This window comes from Chiloscyllium plagiosum, unplaced genomic scaffold, assembly GCF_037043375.1.
Source record: "Chiloscyllium plagiosum isolate Xiang-an unplaced genomic scaffold, Cpla_swu_hap1 HiC_scaffold_17, whole genome shotgun sequence".
In the NCBI taxonomy this organism is placed as follows: Eukaryota; Metazoa; Chordata; class Chondrichthyes; order Orectolobiformes; family Hemiscylliidae; genus Chiloscyllium; species Chiloscyllium plagiosum.
Genome location: NW_028270155.1, coordinates 39,212,121 through 39,227,748, shown reverse-complemented (window position 1 = coordinate 39,227,748; position 15,628 = coordinate 39,212,121). Strand labels below are relative to the sequence as shown.

Here is a 15,628-nt window from a genome sequence, read left to right as displayed (position 1 = left end):
CTAAGCTGAATACTGGAGGAGGAATTGAAGCCACTGGGATGTGGCGGCCAGTCACTGCCTCTGGCACTGAGGGACAATGGCACTCAACCATTTTACATCAGGCTTGATCCCAGGACTGTCTGGAGACATGTGCGGGATGTCTCAGTCAGTGGCTCACTGTTGTATCAAGCCGATGATGAATGGTATTTCACACCAATCAGATCAGTCTGGCCAAGAGGGGAATTGCATTTGAGGCTATGGCAAGATTCCATCAGATTCACAGGAAATAAGGGTGAAGACACCACAGTCCCAGAGGATCATAATGCTATTCTGATAGAGTGGTGAGCTTAACCTGAAGCTCACCATGCCCTAGGCAAGGCATGAGGTTGAAAAGGCAAGACCTTCAGGGGATACAGACTGCATGTCACCATCAAGGCATGCTGACAGCAGCCATATCCATTTGTTGAGAAGGTACTAATGTTTAAATGACTCTGCCAAGTGGGAGTCTATATTGGGGAGACAGGCCGCCTACTTGCGGAACGTTTCAGAGAACACCTCTGGGACACCCGGTTCAACCAACCCATCCACCTCGTGGCTCAACACTTCAACTCCCCCTCCCACTCCACCAAGGACATGCGGGTCCTTGGACTCCTCCATCGCCAGACCATAGCAACACGACGGTTGGAGGAAGAGCGCCTCATCTTCCGCCTAGGAACCCTCCAACCACAATGGACGAACTCAGATTTCTCCAGTTTCCTCATTTCCCCTCCCCCCACCTTGTGTCAGTCAAATCCCTTGAACTCAGCACCGCCTTCCTAACCTGCAATCTTCTTCCTGACCTCTCCGCCCCCGCCCCACTCCGGCCTATCACCCTCACCTTGACCTCCCTCCACCTATCGCATTTCCAATGCCCCTCCCCCAAGTCGTTCCTCCCTACCTTTTATCTTAGCCTGCGGGGCACACTTTCCTCATTCCTGAAGAAGGGCTTATGCCCGAAACGTCGATTCTCCTGTTCCTTGGATGCTGTCTGACCTGCTGCGCTTTTCCAGCAACACATTTTCAGCTCTGATCTCCAGCATCTGCAGTCCTCACTTTCTCCTCTACCAAGTGGGAGCCAAAATAAGTCACTTGACCCCTTTGAGCCAGCTTAAAAAGATTATGGCTGATCAGTTTTGAGTTTTCAATTACATATTCCCATTGATCTTGACAACCTTTGATTCTTGCACCTAACAAAAATCTATTTATTTCCACCTTAAAAATGCTCAAAGACCCCACTCCTGCTACCTTCTGAGGCAGAGATTTCCAAATATGCAGATTACAAAATATTCACAATGTGACCTCACTAATGAACTGTACAACTGAAGGGTAACATCCTTATTTTGATGTTAAATTCCTTTCGTAATAAAGGATTGCATTCCATCAGCTTTCTTAATTGAAAACTGAAAGAACTGTAAATGATGCTGTAAATCACAAACAAAAACTGCTGGACAAGCTCAGCAGGTCTGGCACCATCTGTGGAGAGAAATCAGGGTTAATGTTTCAGGTCAAGTGATCTGATTAACTCTTGAATTCTCTCCACAGATGCTGCCACACCTGCTGAGATTTTCCAGCAATTTCTGCTTTCTTAATTACTTGCTTTACCTGCATACTGACTTGTTGTGACACATGCACTAAATCGTCTGCACTTTGGAATTCTGCAGTCATTCTCCATCTCAGTAACACTTTGTTTACTCCGTCATGTGTTTGTGTTTCACATTGACATCGATGTGACACTATCTCCTCAGATAGGTGAACCTCCTCTGATGTCTCATGTGGTTCTGATGTCAGCAGTCACAACTCATCCACTACTGGTCCTGTGGAAGAGACAAGACTGTTGTTATCAACGTCTGCATCCATGCACATCTTCCTACCTGTCCTTAACCAGGACCAATGAGGTGCTAGTTCTAACATTCAGCAGAATGAATGATGCCTGTGACCATATCTTTACTCATGATCAATGGATTCTGTGCCTATCTTGTACTCTACAATAGACAGAGTTGCTAAAACCCATCTAATCTTTATAGCTTCTAGCCACATCTGCATTGAGAGTAATGGAGAGCATACCACGTCATGTGTGTCTCCACTTCTCCTGTAATGACAAAAGTAGACTGTGACCAGAGTTTCTTTTTTTAAAAGTTCAAACCTTTTCAGAGAGCTCATCAAGATGTTCTTTATCCTATAGTGACAGAGTCAATCTCAGCCAATGTGAGAGAGAGCCGACAGTTTCACGTACCTGTTTTCCATCTTTAATGGGTGGTACACCATCAGAAAGAGCAGGGACAGTTTCCACCTTTAGTTTCTGAACAAGCAAGTGTAAATGAAAATAGATCATTCAATGACAATAGAGAGGTCAAATAGGATTGGAAAAGATGGAGATAAAAGTAATGAAGGAAGAGATTTAGAAAATTATAAACATTTTTAACATTCAAATAATAATTATAATCTTAAAGAATGTGAATCTACACTTCTAAAGTTAATTTTCAGTTCCAGAGTAATGTTGTGGTTAGTAATTAAGATTTAACACACATTTATAAATGTAATCGCAATAGAATAGACCAGCACAAACTCCTTCTGAACAATTTAGTGGACACCTAACAGCCACAAAGTCACGACTTGCAGTTTGTTTCAATGCTGAGTCTCAGCACAAGACATTCTTATCATGAGGCTTCTGAAAGAACAGGCAATTCAAAAGCTACCTTCTGTATTTCTATTTTTAACTGCATGTATGGTCATGAGAGGTGTAAAATACTCCAAAATAACCCTGAACCCAGTTGCCTGGCTGCAAATTCTGTTGTAAAATTCCAGCCATGTTGACTTAGTGATTTGTGAACCTGTTTGTGTATCTTCTGAGCATATTTATGGCTTTCTTTTAAGCATGTCTGTCAAGGAAGCAGCTGGCACAGGAAGCCAAACAAGAGGCCTGAGCAGGGCACAGGCAGAGAAAATAATGCCACAATTTCAGCTGGTCTGACCTTTAAGGTCTCTTTGCAAACAATGACCTTAGAAGACACAGATTGCTCTGGCATGGCAAGTAACCTGCCCAACGCTGTGAGAAGCAGGTGAAATTGATACTGAGTACTTAACTGTTAACTCTAGGACACATTGCAAGAATAGCTTTAATTACAGGGGCAATTACAGGTAACACTCCAGTCGCCGTATCTTTTATCGGGAGCATCCGGGGTTCAGTGCACCATTCAACTTCAAAAAAAGTAATGGCTCTGTAACAAATCATTCACATGGCCCTTTGATTGAGGAGCTACTTGCTTGAAATCATAGAGTTGATTTTCTTAACTCAGAAAGGCATATACTCATTGGAGTTTGGAAAGATGAGGTGTAATATTATTGAAACATAAGATTCTGAGGGAGCTTGACAGAATTGATGTCGGTAGAATGTTTTCTCATGAGGGAAATACAGAACTGGGGGCACAGGTTAAAAGTAAGGGGCATCCATTTAAGCCAGAGTTGAGAAGTTGAGGGTCATTTGACCCTGGAACTCTCTTCTCCCTTGAGCAGTAGAGACTAGATCATTGATTATCTTCAAGGCTGAGTTAAAGAGAGATTTTAGGTGTTTAGGGGTAATAGGGGCCAGGAAAGAAAATGGAAATAGAGCCACAATGCCCTGATGTTACTGAATAGCACAGAACAGTCAAAGGATAGTTTGACCTACTTATGTTCCTATTCTTAGGATGTTAGTGTAAGCAAGGCTGGATTTGGCAGAAATAGAGGATCATGACAACGTTTTGCCTTAACGTGAGAATCCTTTACAATTGGTCAAGTATTATCTGTACATACAGGGAAGAGAAACCCTTCCTAAACAATTTTTTTTAGATTAGATTACTTACAGTGTGGAAACAGGCCCTTGGGCCCAACAAGTCCACACCAACCCGCCGAAGTTCAACCCACCCAGACCCATTCCCCTACATTTACCCCTTCACCCAACACTACGGGCAATTTAGCATGGCCAATTCACTTAACCTGCACATCTTTGGATTGTGGGAGGAAACTGGAGCACCCGGAGGAAATCCACGCAGACGCGGGGAGAATGTGCAAACTCCACACAGTCAGTCGCCTGAGGCAGGAACTGAACCCGGGTCTCTTGCGCAGTGAGGCAGCAGTGCTAACCACTGTGCCACCGTGCCGCCCAAATATGCTTGCCTTTATTGGTCATTGTATCGAGTATAGGAGTTGGGAGGTCATGTTGTAACTGTACAGGACATTGGTTAAGCCACTTTTGGAATACTGCGTGCAATTCTGGTCTCCCTGCTATAGGAAGGATGTGAAACTCAAAAGGGTTTAGAAAAAATTTACAAGGATGTTGCCAAGGTTGAAGGGCTTGAGCTATAGAGAAAGGCTGCATAGGTTGGAGCTATTTTTCTCTGGAGCATTGGAGGCTGAGGGGTGACCTTAGGAGCATGGACAGGAAAAATAGACAAGGTCTTTCCCGGGGTGGGGGAGTCCAAAACTAGAGGGCATAGGTTAGGTGAGAGGAAAAAGATTTAAAAGGGACCCAAGGATCAACTTTTTCACACAGAGGGTGGTGTGTATATGGAATGAGCTTCCAGAGGAAGTGGTGATGGCTGGTACAATTACAACATTTAAAAGGCATCTATATGGGTATATGAATAGGAAGGGTTTAGAGGGATGGGGCCAAATGCTGGCAAATGGGACTAGTTTAGGATATCTGGTCAGCATGGATGAGTTGGACCAAAGGGTCAGTTTCCGTGCTGTACATCTCAATGACTCTAAATAGTCATTGGAATTTCTTTGAGGACATCACAAAGCAATGTAGGGGTTATTGATTGCAACCTTCAAAATTGTGAAGCTCCAACTCCCAATCTTTCTTGAGTATTGTTGCGATGCTATAGCAACTGAATTATCTGTATCACCAGAAAAATGTGCCCATCATTTAATAGGTTTCTGTCCATGCTGGAACCAAACATTTTTCAAAATTTATTAATGACATGTGGGTATCACTGGCTAGGCCAACATTTATTGCCAATCCCGATCTGCTGTTGAGAAGGTGGTGGTGAGCTGTGTTCTTCAAACTCAGCAATCCATGTGATACAGTTATAATCCCAGTGCTGTTAGGATGGGAGGAGAAAGGATTTTAACTCAACAATAGTGAAGGAATGGTGATAGTTTCAAATTGGGATGGTGTATGTCTTGGACAGGTGGTGGTGTTCCGATATAGGTACTGCCCTTGTCCTTCCAGCAGTGGAGGTTGCACAGTTGGAAGGTTAACAAGGAGCCATGGTGATTTGCTGCTATGCATGTTATAGAAGGTATACACTGCTGCCATTGTACATTTGTGGTCCTCGGAGTGAATTTTAAAGGTGTTGGACAAGGTGTCAATCAAATGGGCTGTTAGTCTTTCTCAAAGTCATATATAAAAATAGGTTTTCCACAAAAATGTTCTTAGCAGCTAAAATAATATGTTACCTCAATGTGTGTTTCAGTTTGTTTGGTTTGAAATTTGCATTAGTTATTCAAAGTTAAGAAAGTAAAAGATCTCAGTTGTGTAAGGATTCAAAGTATAACGCTTCATATCTCGCAGTACAGGAACTGAGTAAAAAGCTATTAAGTCAAACCTATAAATTGGAGGAGAAAGGGAAATTTCTCTGGATTATAATTAATTGTTAGTGTTAGTGTTGATAAATAGATTGGATTTAGCTTTGTTGGATATTTGGAAATCTTTCAAACAGTATTATATTTAAATTGTTTGCAGTGTTTTATTTTAGTTTTATTTCTTTCACGTAAACTTCTATTTTATTTTTAAAAACAAGTATGCTTATGTTTCAATGAAAGACTACCATATTAAATAAAACATAACAAGCCAAATTTTATTCTGGGATTTGTCTTGTTCAATAGTAACATTAGTTGGGACCATTAATTGGTATTCGCTGCTTGGAACTTCTATAGCTCAAATGTTACTTGCCACCTATCAGCCCAAACCTGAATATTGTTCAGATCATACCACATTTAAACACAGGATGCTTCAGTATCTGAGGGTCACACACAGTGCCAAATATTGTGCAATCACCGAGAAAAGTTCTACACCTTTGCCTTTGTAATGGGCAGAAGGAGACTGATGAAGCAGCTGAAAATAGTTGACCCTAGTACACTAACCTGAGGAATTCCTGCAGTGGTGTCCCATGGATCAACCTCTAACAATTACAACTATCTTCCTTTCTGTTTGACTTTCACCCTGATGCCATTGATTTCAGTTTTGTTAGGGCTCCTTCAAATCACATGTAGCCAAATGCAGAGGAACTGACCGGGGTTTTTGTGGCAGCAGATGGGATTTAAGGATGGCGCGTTGCTTTCCTGGTGCTAGAGTGAAAGACATCGCGGACAGAGTGCAGGAAATCCTCAAGGATGAGGGTGAAGAGCCAGAGGTGGTGGTACATGTCGGCACAAATGATGTCGGGAAGAAGAGGAGGAACATACTACAGCGAGACTTCGGAGAACTAGGAAGAAGGCTGAAAAGCAGGACATCCAAGGTGGTTATCTCCGGTTTGCTTCCAGTACCTCGGGCTAGTGTGGCCAGAAACAGGGAGATAATGGACTTGAACGTGTGGTTGGGGAACTGGTGCAGGAAGCAAGGATTTAAGTTCTTGGATCACTGGGGTATATTTTGTGGTAAACATAAATTCTACAAGAGAGATGGCTTGCACCATAATAGGTTAGGGACCAGTATTCTGGCAGGCAGGTTTTCTACTGCAACACCGCTACATTTAAACTAAGTAGCGGGGGGGAGGGGACAAGCTGGATGTTTAAAAAGGAAATTGAAGGGAAAGTTAGAACAAGAGAAGTCAAGAAAGACAACTGTATTAATGAGGCAGAAAACTCGGAAAGGCATCATGCTGTAAGGTTGAGTGAAATAAGGATAGATGGGAAGGGTGAGAGCAGTAACAAATTAAAAATACTATACATGAATGCACGAAGCATTAGACATAAGATGGATGAGCTTGAGGCTCTTTTGGAAATTGGCAGATACAATATTGTGGGGATAACTGAGACGTGGCTTCAAGTGGACAGGCCCTGGGAAATGAATATTCAAGGATACACGTGTTATCGTAAGGACAGACTGACGGGCAGAGGGGGTGGGGTGGCCTTGTTGGTAAGGGACAATATTCAGTCCCTTGCACGGGGGGACCTAGAGTCAGGAGATGTAGAGTCAGTGTGGATAGAGCTTCGAAATACCAGGGGTAAAAAGACCCTCTTGGGAGTCATCTACAGGCCCCCAAACAGTAGTCTGGATGTCGGATGTAAGTTAAATCAGGAGCTGAAATTGGCCTGTCGCAAAGATGTCACTACAGTTGTTATGGGGGATTTTAACATGCAGGTAGATTGGGAGAATCAGGATGGTATTGGGCCACAAGAAAGAGACTTTGTGGAGTGCCTCAGAGATGGATTCTTAGAGCAGCTGGTGCTGGAGCCGACCAGGGAGAAGGCAATTCTGGATCTGGTATTGTGGAATGAACCAGAATTGGTCAGAGACCTCGAAGTGAAGGAGCCATTGGGAAGTAGTGACCATAATACAATAAGCTTCAATCTGCAATTTGAGAGGGAGAGGGTACAGTCGGAAGTGACAGTACTTCTGTTGAATAAAGGGAATTATGGAGCTATGAGGGAGGAGCTGGCCAAAGTTCAATGGTGCAATACCTTAGCAGGGATGACCATGGAGGAACAATGGCGGATATTTCTGTGTATAATGCAGAAGTTGCAGGATCAGTTCATTCCTAAAAGGAAGAAAGATCCCAGGAGGAGGCATGGGCGGCCGTGGCTGATGAGGGAAGTAAAGAAACATATAAAGTTAAAAGAGAAAAAGTATAACATAGCTAAGATAAGTGGGAAAACTGAGGACTGGGAAGCTTTTTAAAGAGCAACAGAGGATTACTAAGAAGGAAATACGCAGAGGAAAAATGAGGTACAAAGGTAAACTGGCCAAGAATATTAAGGAGGATAGTAAAAGCTTTTTTAGGTATGTGCAAGGCAAAAAAATGGTTAGGACAAAAATTGGGCCCTTGAAGACAGAAACAGGGGAATATATTACTAGGAACAAAGAAATGGCAGAGGAATTAAATGGGTACTTCAGATCTGTGTTCACTTGAGAAGACACAAGCAATCTCCCTGAGGTAACAGTGGCTGAAGGACCTGAACTTAAGGGAATTTATATTTGCCAGGATTTGGTGTTGGAGAGGCTGTTAGGTCTGAAGGTTGATAAGTCTCCGGGGCCTGATGGTCTGCATCCCAGGGTACTGAAGGAGGTGGCTCGGGAAATCGTGGATGCGTTGGTGATTATTTTCCAGAGTTCAATAGATTCGGGGTCGGTTCCTGAGGATTGGAGGGTGGCTAATGTTATACCACTTTTTAAGAAAGGTGGGCGAGAGAAAGTAGGTAATTATAGACCAGTTAGTCTGACCTCAGTGGTGGGAAAGATGCTGGAGTCTATTATAAAGGATGAAATTACTGCACATCTGGATAGTAGTAACAGGATAGGACTGAGTCAGCATGGATTTATGAAGGGGAAATCATGCTTGACTAATCTTCTTGAATTTTTTGAGGATGTAACTATGAAGTTGGACGAGGGAAATCCAGTAGATGTAGTGTACCTAGACTTTCAGAAAGCTTTTGATAAAGTCCCACACAGGAGGTTAGTGAGTAAAATTAGGGTGCATGGTATTGGGGGCAAAGTACTAGATTGGATTGAAAATTGGTTGGCTAATAGGAAACAAAGGGTAGAGATAAACGGCTCCATTTCGGAATGGCAGGCAGTGACCAGTGGGGTACCGCAGGGATCCGTGCTGGGACCGCAGCTTTTTACAATATATGTTAATGATATAGAAGATGGTATCAGCAATAACATTAGCAAATTTGCTGATGATACAAAGCTGGGTGGAAGGGTGAAAAGTGATGAGGATGTTAGGAGATTACAGGGTGACCTGGACAAGTTAGGTGAGTGGGCAGATGCATGGCAGATGCAGTTTAATGTGGATAAATGTATGGTTATCCACTTTGGTAGCAAGAACAGGAAGGCAGACTACTACCTCAATGGAATCAATTTATGTAAAGGGGCAGTACAGAGAGATCTGGGTGTTCTTGTACACCAGTCAATGAAGGCAAGCATGCAGGTACAGCAGGCGGTGAAGAAGGCTAATAGCATGCTGGTCTTCATAACAAGAGGAATTGAGGATACAAGCAAAGAGGTGCTTCTGCAGCTGTACAGGGCCCTGGTGAGACCACAGCTGGAGAACTGTGTGCAGTTCTGGTCTCCAAATTTGAGAAAAGACATTCTGGCTATTGAGGGAGTGCAGCGTAGGTTCACGAGGTCAATTCCTGGAATGGCAGGATTACCTTACACTGAAAGACTGAAGCGACTGGGCTTGTATACCCTTGAGTTTCGAAGATTGAGAGGGGATCTGATTGAGACGTATAAGATTATGAAAGGATTGGACACTCTGGCAGTAGGAAACATATTTCCACTGATGGGTGAGTGCCGAACCAGAGGACACAGCTTAAAAATACGGGGTAGACCATTTAGGACAGAGCTCAGGAGAAACTTCTTCACCCAGAGAGTGGTGGCTGTGTGGAATGCTCTGCCCCAGAGGGCAGTGGAGGCCCACTCTCTGGATTCATTTAAGAAGGAGTTGGATAGAGCTCTCAAAGATAGTGGAATCAAGGGTTATGGAGATAAGGCAGGAACAGGATACTGATTAGGAATGATTAGCCATGATTATATTGAATGGTGGTGCAGGCTCGAAGGGCTGAATGGCCTACTCCTGCACCTATTGTCTATTGTCTATTGGTATCAAGGCCAGTCAAACCCCACTTCTCTTATTTTGTCCAGGTTTTGACCAAGGCTATAATAAGGTCAGGACTTGAATGGACCTAGCAGAACACAGATTGTGCATCAATGAGCCTGATATTATTTAGTAATTGACACTTGTCAACATTGCTAATGATATATCAGCATGTTGATGATTGAGAGTAGCCTGATGGGATAGAACATAGTCAGATTGGGTTTGTCCTTCTTGCTGTGTACGGGACAAACTTTTTGAACTTTCCACATAGCCAAGTAGATACCAGTGTTGTAAATGTATTGGAAAATCTTGACTGGGGAAATTGACTACTGAAGCAAGTCATCAGATCTGTTGCTGAATTGTTGAAGGGGACCATAGACCTTGCAGTATCCATTTCTTGCTATCGGAAAGGATGGATGGAACTGGCTGAAGACTGGCATCTGTGATCTTGGGGAGTTTAGAATAGACCAGGATGTCCACATCTGCTTGCAACCTTTTCAGCTTTGCCTTTTACACTGATGAGCTGGACTTCCCATTGTTGAAGATGGGATATTTGTGGAGCCTCTTCCTCCTATGAGTTCTTTACCTGATCATCAACATTCACAACTGGATGTGATATGACTGCGGAGCTTAGGTCTCATCTATTGATTACAGCATTGCTTAGTTCTGTCTATCACACACTGCTTATGCTGCTTGGTACACAAGTAGTCTTGTGTTGTAGCTTCACCAGCTAACCATAATTAGGTGTGCCTGGTACTAATGCCCACATGACCTTTTAAATCTTAATTGAATCAGGGTTGGTCCCCTGCTTGATGGTGGAGGATATGCCTGGCCCTGAAGTCACAGATTGGATTGTACAATCCTATTGATGTTGATAGCCCACAGTACCCCGATAGATATCTAGTCTTGATCTGTTTTAAGTATAAGGCATTCAGTATGGCAACAGTGCCACCCAACATGGCAGAAGGTATACTCAAAGTGAAGGCCAGAATTTATCTCCACAAGGACTAGACAATAGTTATTCCAAACAGTACTGTCATGGACAGATACATCTGTGACAGGTAGATTTATGAGGATGAGGTGATGTACATTTTCTCTCTTGTTGGTTCCCTCACCATCTGCAGCAGACCCAGAAAACTAGCAGAAGACTCCTTTCGGACTTGGCACTGACTGATCCGCTGGTGCTACCAAGCCACCCTTGGTGACAGGCATTGAAGGTGACCACCCAGTGTGCCCTCGATCATTGTGGGGACAGGGTGGAATGGGGGTTCCATCCTCTTGAAATGCTACCTGCCTCTCTTCTCAGTATCTTGTGCAATTCCTCATCTTCCATGAGGAAGTAGTACAGACAGAATATGCCTAAAGGGAATACTAGAATGTGCTTCTGAGTAGCTCTCATCGTGAGTTGGGGATAACTCCCTCTCATGATCTTGTACTTTCAGAAGCAGTGAGAGGCAAGTTCAGATCCATTTGGCCAGATTCATAAAACAGAACGCTGCAAAAAGTAATTCCCAGCTGATGAAATTGCCCGTGAAACTTTACATTCTCGACACTCAACAACTTCCGACTTTCACCATCTTAGCTGAACCCTGCAACAGCTGCACTTTATAGCTCTCAGTCTCACTTACCCTCAGTGCTTTGCAAGAGCAAACCTCAGTGATCTTCACGATAGTTTCTTCCACTGGAGACTCAGCAGACAGAACCAAACCACATAAACAAATTCAAGGAAGTTTAAAGTAGAGGGTGGAAAGTCAACAGAGGGATCTTGTGTCTGATTGTGCAGTTAGAAATTTTTTTGCACCAATTAGATGTTGAAATGCTCCCTCTTTCTTGTTAATCTTTCAGGGGTTTAGTTGAGTTTCAATTGTTCCATATTTGATCATATGAGTTTGTGTATTATTGGTGCTCAATGTACTTGATTAGAAAAGGCTGCGTGTGGAAGACTCAGAAGAATTAAAGAAAATCTGTTGAAAGAATGGAAGCCAGTACAAGAGTATACAATAGATATCTTGAAGCACCATGAATTTAACCTGGCGTGGAATTGTATCATCACTGCAGGAAGCTGAGGGAGAAATTATGCGACAGTTAAACCCTCCCTTTTTTGGTGGCCAAGATAACATGCAGAATTAAGTTGCCTGACTTGTCTATTGTCTTTTAGAGATAGGAAATCAATCCTATTGACAAGGTCCTGTGTTTAATTTCCCTCTTAATCACATTGTCTACAGAATTAGGAAGATCAGTCTCATTCTGACTACTGTATACTTGCCTGATATGTTTTGGGAATTGTATTGATACTGCCCGTGTTTAGAAGATAAAGCTCTATCTGTAGGTTAAACCAAAATATTTAATGCTTTATTGAAAAATTAGGAAAATGTATCAAATCAGAACCCTGAAGATATAACAATCGGTCCAAAGTATGGAAAGCCAGAACAATTTACAATGTGACCATATTTTAGACTAACTTGTACTTTAAAGTGTGAGGCAACTCTACCAATGATGTATGAGAAAAAATTCAAGTAGGCATGGTTCACAATGCACCATGGATGGCATAATCACAAAGATAGTGTCGGACTCAACTGAAATTGAATCACAGCCTTCACTCTCATGAAACCGATGAACTGGGGAGCTGTTGCATATCTCAATGCAGTTTAGCAGCTCTGGTCTTCTATTATCAGTTGGGTGCAGTTTGCTGGCTTGCTGGTATATCATGGGACAGCAATAAGGGACATGGGTAACACAGTGGTTAGCACTGCAGTCTCACAGTGCCAAGAACCCGAGTTTGATTCCAGCCTTGAGTGACTGTCTGTGTGGAGTTTGCATGCTTCCCCCTTGACAGTACCGGTTTCCACCAGCTGCTCCTGTTTTCTCCCACAGTCCAAAGATGTGCAGGTAGTTGGAATGGACTTAATAAATTGCCCGATAGTGTCCAGAACGTGCAGGTTAGGTAAGTTAGCTGTGGGATAAAACTCCATGCAAGGGTTATAGGGATGTGGTGGGTCTGGATGGGATGCTCTTCAAAGAAGAACTGCAGACCCAAAAGGGTTAAATTGGCCTCTATCTGCATGGTAGGGATTAATGACATGGAGTTTCGGATTGGAAAGTTATATGATGAGTCTAGGATTGCTTCAAGAGGTATTACAGTCTTATTGTGTACCTAAAATGATGCTTCCTGCTGCTTTTTACCACAGGGAAATTAACTTATAATGGATTAGTTTTGATGCCTTCAGTGGTCCATCGGTTAGACTGCTGAAGATCCAGAACAACAGAACCCACAGTTTCAAACAAAACCAAAACTGGGAGAACTCAGCAGATCTGCCTGCATCTGTGGAGAGAAAGCAGAGCTAATGTTTAGAGTCCAGTGACCCTTCTTCAGAACCGATTGTAGCTAGGAAAAGCTCAGTATATTTGCTTAAGGTGGGGTGATGGTCGGGGGATATTGGGGGAAGGGGTAAACGCTAGGTGGAGATGGAACCCAGAGAAAGAGAAAAACATTTGGCCAGGCAAAGGAATGGGTAAAGGTCCGACTAGGAAAGTGATTGGCTGCTAATGGGGACCACTGGCAGTTCACAATGGGTTGGTTGTGGCGGCAGCCCATGTGATGATAAGGCCTGATGTGTGAGAGTTGGGGGAAGAACATTGGAGAAGGTACTCAGGCCCTAAAATTGTTGAACTCAATTTCCAGTCCTGAAGGCTTCAGGGGCCCACTTGGTGTTCTGCAAAGCGGGTCACTCAGTCTGCATTTTGTCTCCCCAGTGTCGAGGAACTCACATTGTAAGCAGCAAATACAGTAAGATTAACTGAAGTGCAGGTAAATCGCTACTTCACCTGCAAGGTGTGTCTGGGGTTTTGGATACTAAGGACGGAGGAAGTAAATGGTAAGGGGTAACACCTTCAGTGGTTGCATGGGAAAGTGCCATGGAGTTGGGGGTAGGTGTTGAGAGGAGAAGAGGAGTGGACTAAGGTGTTCTGGAGGGAATGGTCCCTGCAGAAAGCTGACAATGGAGGGGAGGGGAATATGTGCCAGGTTGTGGTGTCCTGCTATAGATGGCAGAAATGGCGGTCAATGATCTTTTGGATGTGGATGCTGATGGGATGGTAGGTGAGGACCAGGGGGATGCTATCTCTGTTGTGGGAGGGAAGGGAGAGAGCTTAAATGTGGGAAATAGGTCAGATAAGACATAGGGCCCTATCAACTATGGTGGTGGGGAATCCTAAGTTGAAGACAATGTGGGTATTTCAGAGGCCCCCTTGTTGAAGTTGGCATCATTGGAATAGATGTGACAGAGATGGAGAAACTGAGAGAATGGAATACAGTAAATGGAAGCAGAGCATGAGGATGTATAGTCAAGGCAACTGTGGGTGTTGGTTGGTTTGTAATGGATATCAATGGTCAGCCTATCCCCAAAAATGGAAACACAGATATCGCAGAAGGGAAGGGAAGAGTCAGAGATGGACCAGGGTCGAGGTGACAGCAGGGTGGAAATTGAAAGCTATATAGATAACCCTTTCCAATTCCAGACAAGAGAGGGAAGCAGCACTGATGTTGGAGTAAGAGTTGTGGATGGGGGCCAGAGTAGGACAGGAACAAGGAATGTTCTATGTACCCCACAAAGAGACAAGTATAACTGGGGCCCATGGCCACTCCTTTCACTTAAAGAAAATGGGAGGAGATAAAGGAGAATGAGCTCAGCCAGATGGAGGTGGGTGGTGGATGGAAATGATCCATAAAAAGCAGAGAGCCCGGAGACCATTCTGGTAGAGGGATGGACGTGTAAAGGGATTGCCTATCCATGATGGAGAGGAGGCAGCTTGAGCCTGTGAACTGGAAATTCTGCAACTGACATAAGTCATCAGAAGAACCCACAGTCTCATGTGGTTCCTAAAACAGCATTGGGACCCCAGCAAGTATGTGTGAACACCTCCGATGGGAACTGGATTTGGCTCAGTGAAGATGGCCAATTTTTGAATAATCTTCAAGCTTATTAAATAGGTGGAATGGCTAGACTGCACAGTCACATGGTCTCAGCATGTGCAACCTTGAGAAATCCTACTAAACTATTCACCAAGTTGCACAGCACTCTTGACAAGTTATCCTGAAGTTTCTACTGCATGGCTTAACACTGCACACCAGCATCTGCTGCTCTAAACATCAGATCTAAACATCAAACCATCTGATAAGGGCAGGAAGAGAGGATAACTCAGATATAACTTGTGTTCAGTGCATGGTTCAGCATTGATTCCTCAGATGCACTGGTCACAGGGCATCAATTCCTGATGTGGTCCTATTAATCTAAGAATGAGTTGTCAATGAATGTTCATTGCAGTTTCTTCCTCCTCTACTGCAATTTGCTTTGGGTCTTTTCAGGGTCTGAAGAGGATGGATATTCTTGCAGAACAATGGTTGTTTAATGACACACAAGAATGTAGTACAATTAGAATGAATTACAATAGTTACCAGATATGAGATATGTACAGCTGAATATTCTGTTTAACTTGTCCATCCTGCCATAATTAACCTCTTGTATAACTCTTCCGAGGGAGCATCTAGTGTCTACTATCAACCTTTTCAGCAGATGACAGTTTTTGAAACAGGAGAATTTCTCTTAGCCTGTGCTCTCCCAAGAATTATGTACAATTATTTCCTACAAGAGAAATTAGGGTACTGTATGTTATTGTGTGGCATGCTGAAGATCCAGAACATCTCTGTGTGTGTTGAAAGGGTTTAACTCGAGTCATGGAGTAACATCTTACTTTAGTTACACTGGTCAGGCTATTGAATTTGTATCTGCAGTAGATTCAGGCTAAAT

The 15,628-nt window shown here is 43.3% G+C and overlaps 1 long non-coding RNA gene across 1 annotated transcript in view; it reads right to left on the bottom strand.

Moving 5' to 3' along the window:
• Window positions 1-864: 864 nt before the first annotated feature.
• Window positions 865-15,628, bottom strand: part of LOC122558674 (uncharacterized) — a 16,515-nt gene continuing 1,751 nt past the window's right edge. Inside the window, exons 2-3 of the long non-coding RNA XR_006314219.2 lie at window positions 2,252-2,317; window positions 865-1,832 (exon numbers count right to left, since the gene is read on the bottom strand). This is a non-coding gene — a long non-coding RNA (uncharacterized LOC122558674). The remainder of the gene's footprint in view (window positions 1,833-2,251; window positions 2,318-15,628) is intronic.